Here is a 19826-nt window from a genome sequence, read left to right as displayed (position 1 = left end):
AACTGCTTTGGCCCTAACTTCCTTTAATGAGTTGCATTTCATCATCACGTGCTGTTGTCATAGGGCTTCCTTTCCCTTGGCCTCATCGGCCTCTGGCTCATCTTGTGCTAGGACTCTCGGGTCCCTAAAGGGAAAGTGCCAAGCAGTTTCAACTTGTCTCTGTGTTATGTCATCTGTGTCTATGTTATGGTGTCTGTGTTATGTAGTGTGTGTCCATTGTCTTCCACGTCATAGGCCTTTGTTACATCTCGATGCTTTATCGGCTCACTTCTGTGCCATACAGGCCGTGTTCTACTCACATTCCTTTCTGGATATCCCTTATTCCAGCATCTTTACATTTTTACTCTTTGAGACAGGAATGTCTCACAGGGACAAGATGTTCTCATCCATCTTCCTTCTCATTATCAGCTTTGGTAGTGCTTTTTTTTCCATTTTCTTGGACTTCTAGAGGGAGCATCTTACACCCTCTTCACTTGACTGCAGTAGTTCTATAGGTTCCATCTTCTCAAAGGGTACAGGGCTCAATAAGTAATCTTCCAGAGAGTTATCTTAAGTCGTGGTTTATATTGTATGTTCCTATGTTGGCTTATATTGTATGTACTTATACTGTATATACCTATGCTGGCTTATACTATATGTACTTACATTGCATGTACCTATGCTGACTTATACTGTATGTACATATGTTGGCTTATATTGCATGTACTTACATTGCATGTACCTGTGTTGGTGTATATTGTGTGTACCTATGTTGGCTTATACTGTATGTACTTACATTGCATGTACTTGTGTTGGTTTATATTGTGTGTACCTATGCTGGCTTATACTGTATGTACTTATACTGTATGTAAGTGCATCGCCTTATATTGTCTGTACTTACACTGTATGTAAGCATGTTGCCTTATATTGTGTGTACTTACACTGTATGTGCACTTGTACTGTATGCGTCAGCTTATATTGTGTGTACTTACACTGTACCACTTATGATCGCAGCTGCCCTGCCCTGGCACGTAGTCACAGTTAGGTAGAACAGTTACAACAACTTTACTGTTCATCTGTTTTTCGTGGGATTTTGGGTAGAAAATTTATCAGTCCAGAGTGGGGATAAGTCCTAGCTGTCAGCCACCTGTTGACCCTTCCTGTTGTCTCACAGGTCCTCGAGGCTGCTGATTTCCCCAGGATCTGCCATTTACCTCAAGGAGCGGCAGCCAGAAGATGTGTCAAAGCACCTTCTTCAGCATCTCAGGTAAGGGCCACAGTAAGCATGTAAGTGGAAGGAGTATGTGTGAGAGCACGTGGCTGTGTCTGTCTGCTTGTCTCTGCATGTGTGAGCGCATGCTGACTGGATTTAACCTTGTGTATATGACTTTTGCTTTTCAGGTTTTGCAACTCATTGTTAAATTGAGAATAAAAAATCCCCAGCTGCCTTCCACCCTGGCAGATTTTTTTTTTTTTTTGGTCCCGGCCAAGTAAAAACCCAGAAAAATACCACAAGATAGGCTAGAAAAGAACCAAAAAACCAAGAAAAAAACCTCAATATGGGCGAGAATACCGAGAAAAAAAACCCCAAGATGGGCAAGAAAAAAACGCAGAAAACACCCACAGAAAAACAAGAAAAAAATACCAGGATGGGCAAGAAGAATCCCAGAAAAAAAATGCTAGATGGACCAGAAAAAACCCAGGAAAAACCAGGAAAAAAAAAAACAGGGAAAAAAACCGGAAAAAAAAATCCCAAGATGGGCAAGGAAAAACCCAGAAAAAACCAAGGAAAAAACCCCAGATGTGCAGGAAACCCCCCCCCCCCAAAAAAACCCCCAAGATGGGCAAGGAGAAGATCCACAAAAAACCCAGAAAAATTACAGAAAAAACCCCCAAAAAGGGCAAGAAAAAACCCAGAAAACACCCACAGAAAACCAAGGAAAAAACCCCAAGATGGGCGAGAAAACTCCCAGGAAAAAAAAAAAAGATGGACCAGAAAAAAAACCGGAAAAAAACCCAAGGATGGGCAAGAACAATCCAGAACAAAACTCAGAAAAAATCCCCCAAGACAGGGGAAGAAAAAACCCAGAAAAAAACAGAAAAAAAAACCCCCCAAGATGGGCAAGAAGAAATGTGGAAATAACCCCCCAAGACTGGCAAGAAAAAACCAGAAAAAACGCCAAGATGAGCAAGAAAAAAAAACTGTCGTAAAATGCGCCGTAAAGCGCGACTGTCGTAAATACGGCCGTAAAGCGCGACTGTCGTAAAAGGTGCCGTAAAGCGCGACTGTCGTAAAGACGGCCGTAAAGCGCGACTGTCGTAAAAGGTGCCGTAAAGCGCGACTGTCGTAAAAGGTGCCGTAAAGCGCGACTGTCGTAAAAGGTGCCGTAAAGCGCTACTGTCGTAAATACGGCCGTAAAGCGCGACTGTCGTAAATACGGCCGTAAAGCGCGACTGTCGTAAATACGGCCGTAAAGCGCGACTGTCGTAAAAGGTGCCGTAAAGCGCGACTGTCGTAAAAGGTGTCGTAAAGCGCGACTGTCGTAAAAGGTGCCGTAAAGCGCGACTGTCGTAAAAGGTGCCGTAAAGCGCGACTGTCGTAAAAGGTGTCGTAAAGCGCGACTGTCGTAAAAGGTGCCGTAAAGCGCGACTGTCGTAAATACGGCCGTAAAGCGCGACTGTCGTAAAAGGTGCCGTAAAGCGCGACTGTCGTAAATACGGCCGTAAAGCGCGACTGTCGTAAAAGGTGCCGTAAAGCGCGACTGTCGTAAATACGACCGTAAAGCGCGACTGTCGTAAAAGGTGCCGTAAAGCGCGACTGTCGTAAAAGGTGCCGTAAAGCGCGACTGTCGTAAATACGGCCGTAAAGCGCGACTGTCGTAAAAGATGCCGTAAAGCGCGACTGTCGTAAAAGGTGCCGTAAAGCGCGACTGTCGTAAAAGGTGCCGTAAAGCGCGACTGTCGTAAAAGGTGTCGTAAAGCGCGACTGTCGTAAAATGCGCCGTAAAGCGCGACTGTCGTAAATACGGCCGTAAAGCGCGACTGTCGTAAAAGGTGCCGTAAAGCGCGACTGTCGTAAATACGGCCGTAAAGCGCGACTGTCGTAAAAGGTGCCGTAAAGCGCGACTGTCGTAAATACGGCCGTAAAGCGCGACTGTCGTAAAAGGTGCCGTAAAGCGCGACTGTCGTAAATACGGCCGTAAAGCGCGACTGTCGTAAAAGGTGCCGTAAAGCGCGACTGTCGTAAAATGCGCCGTAAAGCGCGACTGTCGTAAAAGGTGCCGTAAAGCGCGACTGTCGTAAATACGGCCGTAAAGCGCGACTGTCGTAAAAGGTGCCGTAAAGCGCGACTGTCGTAAAATGCGCCGTAAAGCGCGACTGTCGGAAAAGGTGCCGTAAAGCGCGACTGTCGTAAATACGGCCGTAAAGCGCGACTGTCGTAAAAGATGCCGTAAAGCGCGACTGTCGTAAATACGGCCGTAAAGCGCGACTGTCGTAAAAGGTGCCGTAAAGCGCGACTGTCGTAAATACGGCCGTAAAGCGCGACTGTCGTAAAAGGTGCCGTAAAGCGCGACTGTCGTAAAAGGTGCCGTAAAGCGCGACTGTCGTAAATACGGCCGTAAAGCGCGACTGTCGTAAATACGGCCGTAAAGCGCGACTGTCGTAAAAGATGCCGTAAAGCGCGACTGTCGTAAAATGCGCCGTAAAGCGCGACTGTCGTAAATACGGCCGTAAAGCGCGACTGTCGTAAAAGGTGCCGTAAAGCGCGACTGTCGTAAATACGGCCGTAAAGCGCGACTGTCGTAAAAGGTGCCGTAAAGCGCGGCTGTCGTAAAAGGTGCCGTAAAGCGCGACTGTCGTAAATACGGCCGTAAAGCGCGACTGTCGTAAATACGGCCGTAAAGCGCGACTGTCGTAAAAGGTGCCGTAAAGCGCGACTGTCGTAAATACGGCCGTAAAGCGCGACTGTCGTAAATACGGCCGTAAAGCGCGACTGTCGTAAAAGGTGCCGTAAAGCGCGACTGTCGTAAATACGGCCGTAAAGCGCGACTGTCGTAAAAGGTGCCGTAAAGCGCGACTGTCGTAAATACGGCCGTAAAGCGCGACTGTCGTAAAAGGTGCCGTAAAGCGCGACTGTCGTAAATACGGCCGTAAAGCGCGACTGTCGTAAAAGGTGCCGTAAAGCGCGACTGTCGTAAAATGCGCCGTAAAGCGCGACTGTCGTAAATACGGCCGTAAAGCGCGACTGTCGTAAATACGGCCGTAAAGCGCGACTGTCGTAAAAGGTGCCGTAAAGCGTGACTGTCGTAAATACGGCCGTAAAGCGCGACTGTCGTAAAAGGTGCCGTAAAGCGCGACTGTCGTAAAATGCGCCGTAAAGCGCGACTGTCGTAAAAGGTGCCGTAAAGCGCGACTGTCGTAAATGCGGCCGTAAAGCGCGACTGTCGTAAATACGGCCGTAAAGCGCGACTGTCGTAAAATGCGCCGTAAAGCGCGACTGTCGTAAAAGGTGCCGTAAAGCGCGACTGTCGTAAATACGGCCGTAAAGCGCGACTGTCGTAAAAGGTGCCGTAAAGCGCGACTGTCGTAAATACGGCCGTAAAGCGCGACTGTCGTAAAAGGTGTCGTAAAGCGCGACTGTCGTAAAGACGGCCGTAAAGAAAAAACCAGGAGGGCAAGGAGTAACCTAGGGGATAAAAAAGAAAAAGAAAAGAAAGAAAATGCAACAAAAAACAAACCCACAGAAAAAAACCTCGAGATGGGCGAGAAAACCGCCCTCCCCCCGAAAAAACCCCCAAGATGGGTAAGAAAAATCCCAGAAATACCTCAGAAAAAAAAAAAAACAGGAAAAAAAAACCCAAAACCAAACAAACAAAAAAACCCAAACAACAACAACAACAAAATGGGTAAGAAAACAACGCAGAAGAAAACCCCAAGATGGGCAAGAAAAAGCCCCCAATAGAACCCCGAGATGGGCGAGAAAAATCCCAGAAAAAAAAAAATACGGAAAAAAACCCTAAGAAAAACCGAGAAAAAAAAAAAACAGAAAAGAACCCAAGATGGGCAAGAAAAATCCCCTGAAACTGACCAGGGAAAAACCCCAAGATGGGCAAGAAATAAAATCAGAACAAAATACTAAGATGAGGAAGAAAAATCCAGGGAAAAAAAAAAAAAAAAAAACCCAAAATGGCAAAGAAAAACCCAGAAAAAAAAATAAACAGAAAAAAAAAATCCCAAGGGGCAAGGAAAAACCAGAAAAAACACCAAAATGGGCAAGAAGAAACGAAGAAAAAACCCCAAGAAATGCCAGAAAAAAATCAAGGAAAAAGGGAGTAAAAGCCCCAAGAAACAAGGCAAGAAAGAGAGGCAATAAAGGCCACAAAAACTCAAGACAAAAAAAACAAAAACAAGACATGCCAGAAAAAGGTATGAAAATGGTTCTGCCAGGCGCGATCAAGGTGAGCGGGTTCAGATTCAGGTCCAGGAGATGAACAAGTGTCAGATTAGCTTGGGGCACTGCTGTGCAATGCAGCTGTGACAGGATTTATGTTTAAATAAATTGGGGATTGTTTGGCTTTTATAGGGGGATAGGCTGGAGATTTCATAAAAAATATAAAACTAGAAATCCAAATATATCATATATATGTCAATATCAATAAATATTTAATATATATAGATATAAGTAAAAGAAATATATTGTGTCAAAAGAATATATCTATTATTATATAAAAAGGTATTCTCTCCAATATTTATAATATCTATAAATATAACAAATGGAAATTACAAATATAGATGTGAATAGAATTATGACAAACAAAATTATTTTTAAAATTTTAAATGTGTTTTAAAGAAAGGGGTGTCTTTGCTTTTTATTTCATTAGAGGCAGAGGTTTTATTTTAAATAATGTAAGTACTATAGAAATGTAAATCGACATACAGAGATATATAATAAATATATAGAGCTATAAAGATATAATACCAAACTATGAATAGAAATAGAAATAGAAATAGAAATCTATGTAAGTAACATAAAGAGATGCAATATATAATATAATTTTTATTATACAGTAATATAAATTCTAAATATACATGCGAATATAAATATGAAAAATATATGATGGGGGGCTCGGAGCAGCCCAGGTGTGAGTGTGAGGATGATGGGGGCTCAGAGCAGCCCAGGTGTGAGTGTGAGGATGATGAGGGGCTGGCTCCTGCCGGGGCAAGGCTTTGCCTCAGCTCCCTTTTGCATGGAGCTGCTGAGTGGAGGGGTTTATGGGGCCCTCCCGGCGCTGTCTCATGGAAGGACTGCGGGAGCTTCCCACAGGGTCGGGGGAATGCCTGGATCCGCGCTTGGGTACGTGGAGCATCGCTTAAAGGAGGTGCCGAGGGATGAATCTTTGTGCCGGGGAGCAGCAGCCGAACAGGTGAGCCCGTGTGGGTTTGGAGCGGGGACTTTTCTCCTTCCCCTTTGCAATTTCATCTTGCCAGTCCCTCCCCGGTTCCCCAGGAACAAAAGTGGAGCTTATGAGGACAAAAGGAATTACGGAGAAGGAAGCAGCTCCTCTTCTCTTATTGTCTGTGTTTGAACTGAGGGGATCCCTCTTCACTTGTGGTTTTAAGGGTGTTGATTGCAGGAAAAGCTGCCTTTTCCAGGCTGTTAGGGGTATCCCGGGGGTGACAGGGAATCCCTGCGTTCTATTTTAAGGGGAATGGGAAAAGTATTCTTGTGGTATTATGGGTTTGATTTGAAGGCAGCCCACCCCATTTTCATCACCCTAGGGTTTAAATGGAGGGGGCAGCCCTGGTGTCCCTCCTTTTCAAGGGTTTGAAATCGCCCTTTCCCATCAGTCGAAGGCTTTCATTTGAGGAGCACCCCTTCTTTTCTGCTCTCCTAGGGGGTGAAATTGGAGGGGAGAACACATTTCTTTGCCCTTGTTGAAGTGAGGTGAGCCCCGCCTGCGGCGTAGGTTTCGGGGTTGGCTTGCGGGAAGCCGCAGCTCCGGCAGCGTTTGCAGGGCTGCAATGGGGCTGTGCCGCTGCATTGGAGGGCGCTCCTCGTGCCCGCGGCCCAGCCCGGAACGTTCCCGGCCCGGAACGTTCCCGCTCGGGAGCGCTGCTGGCACGGCCCGAGCAGCTGCCGGGGCGCACGGGGTTTTGGCGCGGCCAGGGTGGCAGTGGCGGAGCCGCGCCGGTGCGAGCCGTGCGGAGCCGAGCGGAGCCGGGCCGGGCCGGCCAAGGGCGGCAGAGGCGGCGCGGGCGCTGCTGCACCGGCCCGGGCGGTGCCGGCCGCTCCGTCCGCTCCGGGCGCGGGGCTCGGGCGCTGCCGGTAGCCCCGGGCCCGGCGCCGGCCCCGCGTGCCGGAGCAGCCGCCGCAGGAGCCGCTTTCCTGCCGGGAGCCGCGCTCCGTCCGGGGCCGGCAGCGAGCGCGGGGTTCGGCCGCTCATAGTTCAGCGGTGCCGTGGCTCGGAGGCGCTTTGGAGGCGTTGATTGCATCGCTGTGTTCGGTTTGCAGCGGGTGTACGCTAAGGGATACGGTGTTCTTCCTGAGTGGTACGGTTCTCGGTGCCGGTAGGGATGATAAAGGTTTGTTTTGGATTGAGTTTTGTAGTCGGAGGTTTTTTTTTTTTCCGGGGTATTATGTTTAGAAGGGCGCGCAATGTTTTTTACGGGTCATAGCGTGAAGCAGCGGTTCGGATTTTAATTCTGTTGCGGTGGCTTTTATTAGCGTGAGTGTGTAGTGTTTGTTTTGGAGGGCTTGAGGTAGCGTCGTGTCGTTCATAGCAGCGGGTTTTTAATCTTTATAATTGCATGTGTGTTTATCGTCTTCCAGGGCTTTTATTTGGTTGGTTTATTTGATTGTAGTGTATGTTTTATGGTTACGGGTAATTTGGGGGACATTGTTTATGGTTACGTTTGTCTTTAGTCTTTGTGTTTGTTTCTAGGTGGTATTTTTATTTTGATAGCTTGAGGCACTATGGGTTTATTCAGTTGGGAATAATTTTTTTGTTGCAGTTTTAAGTTTATCTGGTTTTTGGTATTATTCTTGTTGGTTTCTTTATTTTCTTTTTTTTGTTGTTGTTGTTGTCTTTTAATTTTTTTGAGTATTGTTTATCAGGGTTTATTTTGGGAACATGGGTATTTATATGGTGGTTTTTAAAACTATTTATTTATTTGGGTAGTTAATTTCTTAGTTTTTAGTGGTTGAGATGTTTTTCCATTTTGTTAATTAGTTCAGGTTTTAAAGTTACTTTTACAGAGGATTGTTTATTCGTTAAGTTAGTGTAGAGGTAGAATTTTGTTGGTTTTTTCTTTTTTAGTAACGTCGTTCAGGGTGAGTGGCACTGGCTTGAGTTTAGTAGATTGGTTTGACTTTTTTTTAGTACTTTTTGTAATTTGCTGTGTGTGTTTCTATAGGATTTTCTTTTATTTTGGTTCCATTTTTCTGTCGTGATGAGAATTGTTATTGAAAAGAGTGTTCTTTGTTTTTTCGCTGACACTTGTTTGGCTGTTGGAGGTATCTTGATGTTTTTGGAAGATATTGGTGGGAATTTGATGCTGTTTGTTTTGTCATTTCATTTAGGAATTGGATTTTAAATATGCAATTATGACTCTAACTATATTGAAACAAAAGAAATAGATGTGTAGCAATGGGAATGAGCCAATTTTATTTTTATATATTTGGTCAATTTTTAAAATTTAACATGTAACATAAGTCATTATATGTTACAATAAGTTACTCTAATTTTAATAGAGTATTGTGTATGTTTATAGATATATGAATAGAGAATATAAATGTAAATACAAGCCAAACAAAAATACAAATATATAAATGTATTGCAACTATATGCAGATCTATAAAAAATTAATAATAAATTGTAAATGTAAAATAACATAAATTGATACAATATATAATACACGTAATACTGCATATATTTTATGAAAAATATTATAGGAAATGGATATAAAATAGATATAAATGCGGGTGTGATATATCTATCTACTTATATCTATCATTTGTTGTATATTATGATAAATATAAATATAAAAAAAATGTAGGTAGTTTAAAATAATGGATGGTTTTGTTTTTTCTTTGCCAAAGCAGGGGTTTTAGTGTAAAAATTACAAATACAAATAATATAAAGGTAGAAATATAAGTATAGAAATATATCATAAACACATTAAAGATTTATATAAAAATTAGAAATATAAGGAAAAATAAGTTGTAGCAGTAGATATGGTAAATAATTTAAAAAATAATTCCCGTATATTTTGGAATAAGGTGCATATTATATGTAGTTATTAATATAATGCATCAACATAAACTATAAATATATATAAAATATCAACTATCTATAAGAAGGAATAAAAGCTCTGTGTCACATGCAGCAGTAGAAAATTTCAGGCTCCCAGGGAATAAATCGTTTTCTTTAAAGCATTTTCGTTTTGGAGTTTTTTTTTTACTCCCGGGTAGCCTGAAAGTTTCTACTGCTGCTTTTTTATTCTAAAGGTGGAAAGGTAAACCAAGATCAGAAATAGAAGAAAGGCAAAGGGAAGGGAAGGAAAGGAAAGGAAATGAAAGGAAGCAGGAGAGCAAGGGGGAAGGGAAGTGGTGAAAAAAAAAACAGAGTGAAAAAAGTAAAAAGAGTTGGAGGAAAAAAGAGAGGGCATCCGGGAGGAGCGGTGCTGCCTCAGGTCCTTCCCCGCCCTGGGGCGAAGGACCCGTTTGATGCCCAGGAGGGACTGCAGCTCCCGGTGGCGGGGGACGGAGCCATGGCTGTCAGCCCGAGACTACAACTCCCGGCAGGCCCTGTTGCCGGCGCGGCGTGTGACGCAGCGGCTGACGCGGCACGTGAGTGGCTGCCAGCCCGAGACTCCAACTCCCGGCAGGCCCTGCTGCCGGCGCGGCGTGTGACGCAACGGCCGACGCGGCCCGGCATTTTTCTCTAAATCGGCAGTAAATACAGCTGAGTAAAATTAGCTTGGTTTTCTTCCTTCTTTTGTAACGGAACTGTTTTTATTAAAAATTCTATTTGAATATGTAGAAAAAGTGGGGATGTCCTGTAATATATCGTAGCTTTTCTTGTTTACAGGGTGCTCAGAAAGCATGCGTCCCTTAGAGTCCCACAGAAAGGTTCTCAGTGCGCTCTCTATCAAGGTATGTATTTACAAATAAGTGATTCCTTTAGATATTTGCCTGTGTACCTTTTCCTGTAATTCAGAGCTTGCATTCTGTGGGTTGTATGATAAAGCTGTAAAACATGTAAGAATGGTTTTGCAAGTCTGAATCGTTGAAGGCAGCAATAAGTGGATTTAGAGCCTGTTCTTGAGCAGACAAAGGGAAAAAGTGTGACTCTGATGCTGAACTTGTCATTTTTCATTTGACTTGTCTTGAATGATTTAGGAATAGAGAGAACTAGAAAAAGAGAGAAATAGAATTGATTATTGAGCAGTCCTCAAATGCTCACCATGATTCAGTGTAGAGCCAAAGGGAAGGGTGATGGAACAGAGCTCTGTGCTTTGGAAGGAAATAAATTTAAACCTGATCTCCGCACAGAGTCTCACTAACTTCAGTGGTTTTAAAATACAAAATACGTTTAGGAAGTGTTGGAAGTTAGTATTTTGGGAAAGAAACGGCAGTTCCACAGAACATTCCATTTCACAGAGGCTCTAGGAAGGATTCATGTTGTAACTGCTGTCACTGCAATCAGTTGGTGGTTCAGCCTTGAAACGTGCACTTGGCCTTCTATAAAGCGCTGTTTTGTTTGCCTTTCATTGCTATGAGTCTTGATAAATTGGAGAAGAGCCCAAGAGAAATTTTTCATCCCTTGATATAAAAGGTAGGAAGTGACTTTTTTTGGTTTGGTTCTTTTTCTTTATTATTTCCTGGAAATAAAAGTAATTAAGTATAGGTACTACTGGTTTGTTTCTTCCAGTAGCAGATGATAACAATAGCAGTAGTAATAGTAAAAATAATAATAGAAATAATAATAATAGCAATGTAATACTACCTAAACTGTCTTTATCCATTGGACTGGCCATTTCAAATCAAAACTTCTAAACACAAATCAAACCATCATCCTTGTAGAATCTTTCACAGCAGCGGGCTAAAGATCCTGGTTTTGTTGACAGGATTTATTGGTTCTGGAAGAGCAAGAGGGAAGTACAAGCCTAACTACTTCTAGCTCACAGACCCGTCCAGTGAACCCAGCTTTGTGTTTTGGTGGGCTTTTGATGACTTTGAAATCAATTGCTCATTCCAGTAAAAAAAATTCATGTTTTTTTGAACGTGACAGCAGAAATAACTTTAAGCACCAACTTAATAATAATAGATCACCAGTTTAAGTTAAAAATTCATGCTATACTAACAAAGTTCAAAGGTAAATTATTACCTATTAGGAGATGGTATAAAGTGTATGTTCTAATGTGTAATGCAAAGATACATACATACCAGATAGTCCTTAGAGGAAACAAATTTTTATGACTGCTGTTTGATTGTTTACCATACGATATTTGGTTTTATTTCCCAGGGATCGGTGAATTTTAACTTTGGAGTCCTCTATGCTAAGGATGCTCAGCTTACAGATGATGAAATGTTCAGTAATGGTGAGTTTTTCACGTTCTCTTTAATTGCTGTGCTGATCTGAATAAGAAAAAAACAAAAGCAAGAGGGAAAAAAAAGGATGGTTTATTATTTTTTACGCTGTTATGTTTGTTTCCTCAGTATTTGCTGCAGCTCTGTTTACCCAAGCTTTGTGTTCCTCTGTCCCACTGGGAGTTGCCCAGTTTGGTTGCATCTGGTGAAATTCACCCTGAGACCTTACACAACTAGCTCAAACTACGTGAGAGCCATTTGCAGTTCTCTCCAGACACCTGGAGAATGGGTGACGTTTCTGAGGGTCTGGCAAGTGTACTTCTATCAAAACTCAGTCTGTGAAGTTTCTGGGGAAAACCCTTCTGTGTCCTGAAGGGTTCAAACTCCTGTGAGGATCCATTTATCAGGTGCTCACCTGGATGGTTCCAGCTCTTAAAGTGAACACTTGTACTCTTACCCTGTAGTTTACATCTATTGTATTTTTGTTATTTTGCAAGATTTTTTGTCTTTGCAAAATATTGTGCATTTCACTCTTTGGAACCTCTCAGATGGTTCTTTGGTGCAGCACCACCCCATGGGACACTTGGCTGCTGTCCTGAAGGGGATGGTCGCTAGAATTGTAAATTCTGGAGAGTTTATAAGTCTTCTGTCCCCAGGGAGGTACCATGCTTTGTTTACTTTTGTTCTGTTTGTTAGGCGCTGCTTCTCGTTGCAAGTATGAATTTCAAACTGCCCTGTTCTTATTTTAACTGTTTTCCTGGTTCTCTCCGTCCGACAGGGAAAGACTCTCATATCCTCGTCGTCGGGCTCGGTGCTGTCCAAGAAGATACAGAGACTAAAAAAATCATAAGAAGCAAAATATGACTGCAGGGAAAAGAAGCTGGAGAGAACAGAAGGTGATATTGTTATCCTTACCCTGTATTAGAAACATCCGCTGTGCTTTGATGCTGGCAGCTGCCAGGGGCTTGTTAGCTCTTTGTAGGCAGGTGTAGGTGTTCACTTGTAGGTTTTTTCTCTGGACAAGTCAATTCAAACTTTGCTAAACTTATATTTGCAAATTACTCTCTAGCACAGTCCAGCATGACATTTTTGAATGTTGTAAAAATACCATGTTACTTGGAAATTGCTAATGATGAGAAGCTTTAGGGGAAAATAAGATGTCAGTGTTGGGAGATGTGAGAAGAATTTTGGGGGGATGTTAGACTGAAATAAAGCACACTTGAAGCTGGACTGGCATGCTGGCAGATCCCCTATTAAACAGTAGTGCTGAGATTAGCCTGGGGGTTGCCCATTGTTTCTGTAGAAATAAATGTTTTCTGGTCTTCAGAAGTAAGCTGCTTTGAAAAGCTGGAAGGCGCAGCATAGTGACAATCCGTGTGCTTCGCATTAAAAATAGATTTCAGAAGGGTCCTAGGCTTTTGTCTTTTCCTAGAAGTCGATGTAATCCTGTCGAGGAGTTTTTAATTCTGTGCTGCCATGTCATCAATCAGGGCCCTGTCGTACTAATCATCATCCAGATGCAAAACAAAAAAATCAGACCCCGTCCCAAGCACTTAGAGCCCAGAATACGATTTCCTCAGGCTGCCATTTGTGTGCCATCGGTACTCACCATGGAAGCGAGCTGGGGATTGTTGCACCCATGGGGAACAAACTGCTTCTTGTCACACAGAAATGGAATTGGGACGACGCCTCGGCCAGCCCCTCTCTGCCATCGTCTCCTGAATCTGCAGCAGAGCAGTTCCAGTCCATCCGGGCACGTGCAATCCAGTTTCTGATGATCTGAGCACACGGAGCAGCGCTCAGCTGCTGTGGGGGGCTCAGGGAAGGCAGAGTGTGCATTGTCATCTTCCTGAACCTACAGACAAATCAAAGTGAGAAGCCACAGGGTGGAAATCAGTTGCATATATGCTAAACAAAACTTGCAGGTTGTTTTTAAGAATTGTTTTTGCTTGTTCTTTGTTGTGCTTCTGTGCTTAGAAAACCTCCCTTTAAAATCAGTTCAGTTCATCAGTTGAACCTTTGTTTGCAGACCCTCAGTGAGCAGAATTTGTTGCAGACTCAGTGCACGCTGTGCCGGCCTCCCGGGAGTGTGAGGAGCTCATGTGTGCTACTTTTTGCTTTAGGACGCTCTGAGGTATTTATTCCTTTTGGGATACGTGATGAGAATTCCCAAGAGAGGTAGTTATAAGGTATGACATTGGGAAAAAGCCTGTGTGGTTGGAATGTTGTTGCTGTCAAAAGTTAATTTTTCCTTCATTCTTAGCCAGTAGTTAGCTTTTTGCTTTATTTTTGTGGTATCAGTATTTTATTGTTTAAAAAATTCCTTCAAAATAACTTCAGTGGTTGCCCACCAGTATCTTGTTCAGATTTGCCTATTTGCTTGTAGCTGAAATGTTCACATCTTGTTTATCATTCTGTTTAAGAAACTGCTGCCCAGCCAACTAATAACTGAATATCCATCTGTCTGGGACACGGGGAGAGGATTTAGGTAATGTCTTTGTTTCCAGAAAAAAGTTCCAGTGAAGTTTCTAAATAGAGGAGAAGGGGGTGAAGACTCAGGGCTCTGATGCCGTTGGGGCACCCCAAGGTCCCCAGGAGAGGGAGCGGTGCAGGAGCAGGTGTGTTCTCATCTAATATTGAACAAATTATAAATATAAATATGAAAATTATAAACATGAAAATATTTTTAAAATACTTAAATAAAGCGGGTTTTCTTTATTGGTCAATAGGCAGGGTTTTGATTGTAAAATGTATAAATACAAATAATATAAAAGTAGAAATCTAAGTTTAGAAATATATAATAAATACATACAGATAAATATAAAAATTAAAAATATAAGAAAAAATTAGTTGTAGCAGTAGATATTATACATAATTTAAGTAATAATTTAAATCTATTTAAAAATTTTATATATATAATATGTCATTATTAATGTAATACATCCAAAGAAACGATAAATTAAAATATGAATGTATAATTATACAAAGTATAAATAAAAAATATTTCAATATCCTTTAAAAGAATGGGGTTTTTTTTATTTATTTGGTTAGAGACGGGGTTTTTATTTGGAATAATGGAAGTATTATAGAAGTATAAAACTAAATATAGAAATATACAGTCAATATAGAAAGATATTTGTAAAAAACACGAGCGAACGACGCCTCCTTCGGCCGAATGGAACGAGCTCAGCCGAACCAAGGCGAGACCGGCGGAACCTGACGGCCTCGAGCGAACCGAGGCCAGGCTTGCGAGGCTGCCTGAACCGAGCCGAGCTCAGCCGAACCGAGCCCGCTGCTCTCGTGCGCGCTAATTACCGTGAGTGCGGTCACAGCCCAATGAGCTCCTGTGCCACGCCGCGCTCCCGATCGTGTCCGTGCGATGGCCGGGCCGCCCGCGGGACGCGGCAGCAGGAGAGCCCCGAGCCGGGCGAGTTTAACGTGAGGCGGCGACGGGAGCCGAGCGGAGCCGAGCTCAGCCGAACGCGCAGAGAGCGGCTCCGAGTTGGGCCGAAGCGAGCCGGGCCGCGCCGAGCGCACTGAGCGGCTCCGAGTTCGGCCGAATGAAGCCGAGCCGCGCCGAGCGCAGAGAGCGGCTCCGAGTTCGGCCGAAGAGAGCCGAGCCGAGCCCCGCCGAGCGCACAGAGCGGCTCCGAGTGCGGCCGAAGAGAGCCGAGCCGCGCCGAGCGCACTGAGCGGCTCCGAGTTCGGCCGAAGCGAGCCGAGCCGCGCCGAGCGCACGGAGAGGCTCCGAGTTCGGCCGAATGAAGCCGAGCCGTGCCGAGCGCACTGAGCGGCTCCGAGTTGGGCCGTAGCGAGCCGAGCCTCGCCGAGCGCATAGAACGGCTCCGAGTTCGGCCGAATGAAGCCGAGCCGCGCCGAGCGCACAGAACGGCTCCGAGTTCGGCCGAAGCGAGCCGAGCCCCGCCGAGCGCACTGAGCGGCTCCGAGTTCGGCCGAATGAAGCCGAGCCGCGCCGAGCGCATAGAACGGCTCCGAGTTCGGCCGAAGCGAGCCGAGCCCCGCCGAGCGCACGGAGCGGCTCCGAGTTCGGCCGAATGAAGCCGAGCCGCGCCGAGCGCATAGAACGGCTCCGAGTTCGGCCGAAGCGAGCCGAGCCGTGTCGAGCGCACTGAGCGGCTCCGAGTTCGGCCGAAGCGAGCCGAGCCGCACCGGGCGCACTGATCGGCTCCGAGTTCGGCCGAATGAAGCCGAGCCGCGCCGAGCGCACAGAACGGCTCCGAGTTCGGCCGAAGCGAGCCGAGCCGTGCCGAGCGCAGAGAGCGGCTCCGAGTTCGGCCGAAGCGAGCCGAGCCGCACCGAGCGCACTGAGCGGCTCCGAGTTGGGCCGAAGCGAGCCGAGCACCGCCGAGCGCAGAGAGCGGCTCCGAGTTCGGCCGAAGCGAGCCGGGCCGCACCGAGCGCACTGAGCGGCTCCGAGTTGGGCCGAAGTGAGCCGAGCACCGCCGAGCGCAGAGAGCGGCTCCGAGTTGGGCCGAAGAGAGCCGAGCCGCGCCGAGCCGAGCGCACAGAGCGGCTCCGAGTTGGGCCGAAGTGAGCCGAGCCGCGCCGAGCGCAGAGAGCGGCTCCGAGTTCGGCCGAAGCGAGCCGAGCCGTGCCGAAGGGTAGAGTCCAGCCGAATGCAGATGACAATGCCCGAGTTTAGCCGAGCAGCTGTGAGACTTGCGCGCTTGAGGTGAGCGTGCATCGTTGCCGGCCTGGGATTGAGTGAAATGCACTAAGGAAACCAGCTCTGGGGAGGGAGGCAGGGAAATCCTCTCTTAACGTTTACCAATTCTTCCGTCAAACTCATCACGGCAGGACAGCGTGAAGACTGAAAGTGTAAGAAGATGTGAAGAGAAACAGAGAATCTGACAGGAGCATCGAACGCACAAGTGCACGAATTTTGCTTTTTGCTTGGATGTGAACTCAGAAGTTGTAAGGAATTTGGGAAGGAGAAGGGACATTTCAGAAGGAGAAGAAGGAAAAGAAGTTGTTGTTGCAGTCCTGGCAAAAGCTTTTGTTCTAGCTAATAAAATAAGTTAGTTTAAATTAGGGGAAAAAAAAAAAAAGTGGTTTCTTTTTTCTCCACTATTATATTCTTTGGTGGTATATGGTGTGTTGTTTTATTTCTTGGTGTTATTAGCTCTGTGTAAATTGTTTTTTGAGTCAAGCTAACTTTGCATGGGATGTTTTGTATTTGAGGTAGGATCAATTTCAAGAGGTTTCTTTCACAGATAGGTATTACTGGGATTTTGGTTTTGTTTACTGTATGCATAAACATAGAGATTTGGTAGGGCCAGCTGGGCTGCTGGAGCTTTGGGTGTGAATTTATTAGATGGCTTTTGTTAAACACAGAATAATTATGTAAGGTAACAGCAAATTACCCAATTACCCAATTGATCTAGCTATGTAACCTTACCACAAAGTTTTATATCTTGCCAGTTTTCTGTTCTTCTGCTCCAAGTAGTTGTTGTAAAAAAGAAAGCACTGCTATTTTTCTGAAGAGTTTTCTTCTATAACAAGCCCTTTACTGCCCTTGAATGTGAGTCAGAGGAGCTAAACAGCTGCAGCTGCTCTGAGGGCTTGGTGGGATTAGCCCCCTCCCTTTTCCTGGGTGCCATGGGAACGAGAGGCGGGCACAATCAGGGGTATATTAACCCCAGCCGTGGCTGAGGGGCTTTATTCCCTCTCTGGGATGTGCTGGGTTAAGAGCTCTCCTCATTTCAGTGAAGAGGCTTTTTCAGCCCATCTCAGCTTCTTTCCAGCAGGTGTTTCTGGGCATCTAAAGCACAGAGGCTTGGAAGATTCTGTGAAGAAAACAGCATGGAATACAGGGAGTATTTAGGTTTGTGATTTTGGGTTTTGTGTTTAGGAGTGGTAAGGTGCTTTTGTAATGTTTAGTTTTGCTCTGGTTTTTTTTTGGTTGGATTTGTTTTTTTGGAGTTTTTGGGTTTTTTGGGGGTTTTTGGTTGGTTTTCGTGGGTTTTTTGGATTTTTTTATGTTTTCTGTGTTTTTTTTTTGTTTCTGTGGGGAGTTAAGTGTTTTGGGTTTTATGGTTTTTGTGGGTTTTTGTATGTTTCTTTTTTGTTCTTTGTTTGCTTTTGGGATTGTTTTTGTTTTTTGTTTTTTTTTTTTATTTTTATTTAAGGAGTGCAACTCCCTGATATTCCAAGCTGTGTCAAGCACAACATTTTTTTCAGCAGATTGATCATGTCACAAGAGGGATCTGCCCAGTGTCCAAGAAGATGTTTGAGATTGAGGCTTCAGGTGAGTTGAGGATTGTAATTGGGAGAGGGAGGGTGAGCAGGTGTCCAGTTAGGAGTTCTTGGGAGGGGGTTTTCAGGCAGCAGCGTGAGAAAGGGTGTTTATTTGAGCCCCCCCCCCCCCCCCCCCCCACAAGGCTGTTCACAAGCCTGTCAGAGGCATTCCCATGTCTTAGAGCACACAAGGTCATCCAGTGCACTCACAGGAATGCCATTTAACTTTGCCTTTCTCTTACCCAGGTGGCACTCCTAATGAAGGCCACAGCCTTGGAATCAGGATGAAGCTGGAGCCTGAAGGAGCCAGGCACACTCAGGAGAGGGCAAGTAGCTGACTTGCAGGGATTTGGCCCACATAACTCTGGACTCACACTTTGGTTTGGGTTTTCTTTATTGCAGCTGACCGAGAGGCTCACAGGCCATCACAGAGCCCTCCGAGGCAGACTCATTTCAGGTGCAGCGTGGATTCCCCTCACCGATCATCCAAAAGATAAGTCGGGGGCCCCGGCCTGGAGATGGCGGAGTAGCAGGTTGGGAGTTCTTGGGACAGATTCAAAAATGAGCAGCGGGGAGAGCAATCTTGTCCAAGGGCCTCTTAGGACAGCTAAAGGGAGAGGCTCTGCTTTTGATGGCAGCTTTCAGGCGGGCAGTGCAGAACAGCTCTGGTCTGTGTCGTGTTGTCCGGTGTGCCGTGTTCCCTAGTGTGTCTTTGGGGTCCCTTTTGCCTTTTCCCCTCGAGGCCCTCACCACAAGCATGATGTGTCGTGTTTAATGTCCCCCTGTTTGTCACGTTCTGTGTCACGGGTGTGTGCACACGTTTGTGCCGGAGCTGTTCTGCCCTGCCGCATGGCCTGCTGCAATAGGACAAACCGTGGGGAGGTGGAATTTGTAATGTGGGCTGTACTTGGGCTCTAGATGCTGTTCCTAGATTGACATAAGGTGTTTGCAGCTTGTGAGTTACCCTGGTGGTGTTTGACATATGTTGTAACTTTCTTTCAGGTGCAGATGCATTCCATGTGTGGCAGAGGGTCAGGGTTAGGAGGTGCCGGGCCTTCTTAGGAGCGCGGTGAGTAGCAGAGTGGTGGGGTTTTGGCCGATGCGGTGCCAAGATCAGGCACTGATGTTTGGTTCTCTTTAATACAGCTGTCTGAGAGACCCCAGCCCGGTGCCAGCAGGACCTTCCCAGGTGACGAGGTGGCCTTTCTTTGCACCAGAGACCAGCATCCCCAGATGTCTGAGAGATAAGTAGAGGGCTGGGACCCACAGAGGGGATGAAGGCATGGTGCTTGTTTGGGAATTACTGGGAGGGGTTTTTGAGTCCAGTTTTGGGCGGGGGTGGTGGTGTGTCCATGAAGTGGCACCTTCGGCCCCATGAAAGCCAAGTCTCACTTTTGATCACAGTGCTGAGGTGTGTAGCAGGGCAGAGCAGTCCCGGTGTGTCTCGTGTCACTTGTCTATTGTGCATTATGTGTTGTTTGTGTATCCCATGTCTTTATATTAGGGGGCCCTCTCAGAAACCCTGGCATCCTTGTTAGCATCTGTGATCTCTGCATTCCCTGGTCTGGCACCCGGGCCACAGAACTTTTGACTGGGGAGCTCAGACAGGCATCAGACTCTCTTCTCTCTTTGGAAGCATCCAGTCAGGTGTCTTGTCAGGTCTTCTTCGGAGCTGTACAGACAGCTGTGCCCCACCTGGATCCATTATGGTGGATTAGGACTTGCAATAATATGAGGTTAGGTGCAGCATTCTGACAGTAGGATTCCTGGGCATCCATCATTGCTGTCCTTGGAATAAATCATTCAGTTATCATCTTCTTCCTTCATGGTTCTCTGAGCCTCATCAGCTCACCATTGGTCTCAGCTCGGTCATCTCCTTTTGCCTTCTCTCAGGCCTTGCAGCCATTTTGCTTGCCTAGAGATTTCTGTCTGTGTCTTGTGCCCATTGTTTGTCACGTCCTGTCCTGTGTCACGGGTGTCTGCACACATTTGGGAC

General features: G+C 45.5%; 1 long non-coding RNA gene across 1 annotated transcript; it reads left to right on the top strand.

The window, feature by feature from the left end:
• The first annotated feature begins 10659 nt into the window (after positions 1-10659).
• Positions 10660-14366, top strand: LOC131094183 (uncharacterized). Its single transcript, XR_009115655.1, has 4 exons — positions 10660-10817; positions 11508-11583; positions 12351-12468; positions 13242-14366. It is a non-coding gene; the product is annotated as an uncharacterized LOC131094183 (long non-coding RNA).
• Positions 14367-19826: the final 5460 nt, after the last annotated feature.

The sequence above is a fragment of the Melospiza georgiana genome, chromosome 28 (assembly GCF_028018845.1).
Source record: "Melospiza georgiana isolate bMelGeo1 chromosome 28, bMelGeo1.pri, whole genome shotgun sequence".
Classification (NCBI taxonomy): Eukaryota; Metazoa; Chordata; class Aves; order Passeriformes; family Passerellidae; genus Melospiza; species Melospiza georgiana.
Note: the sequence above shows the minus strand (reverse complement) of the source record. Positions and strands in the feature narration are given on the sequence as shown.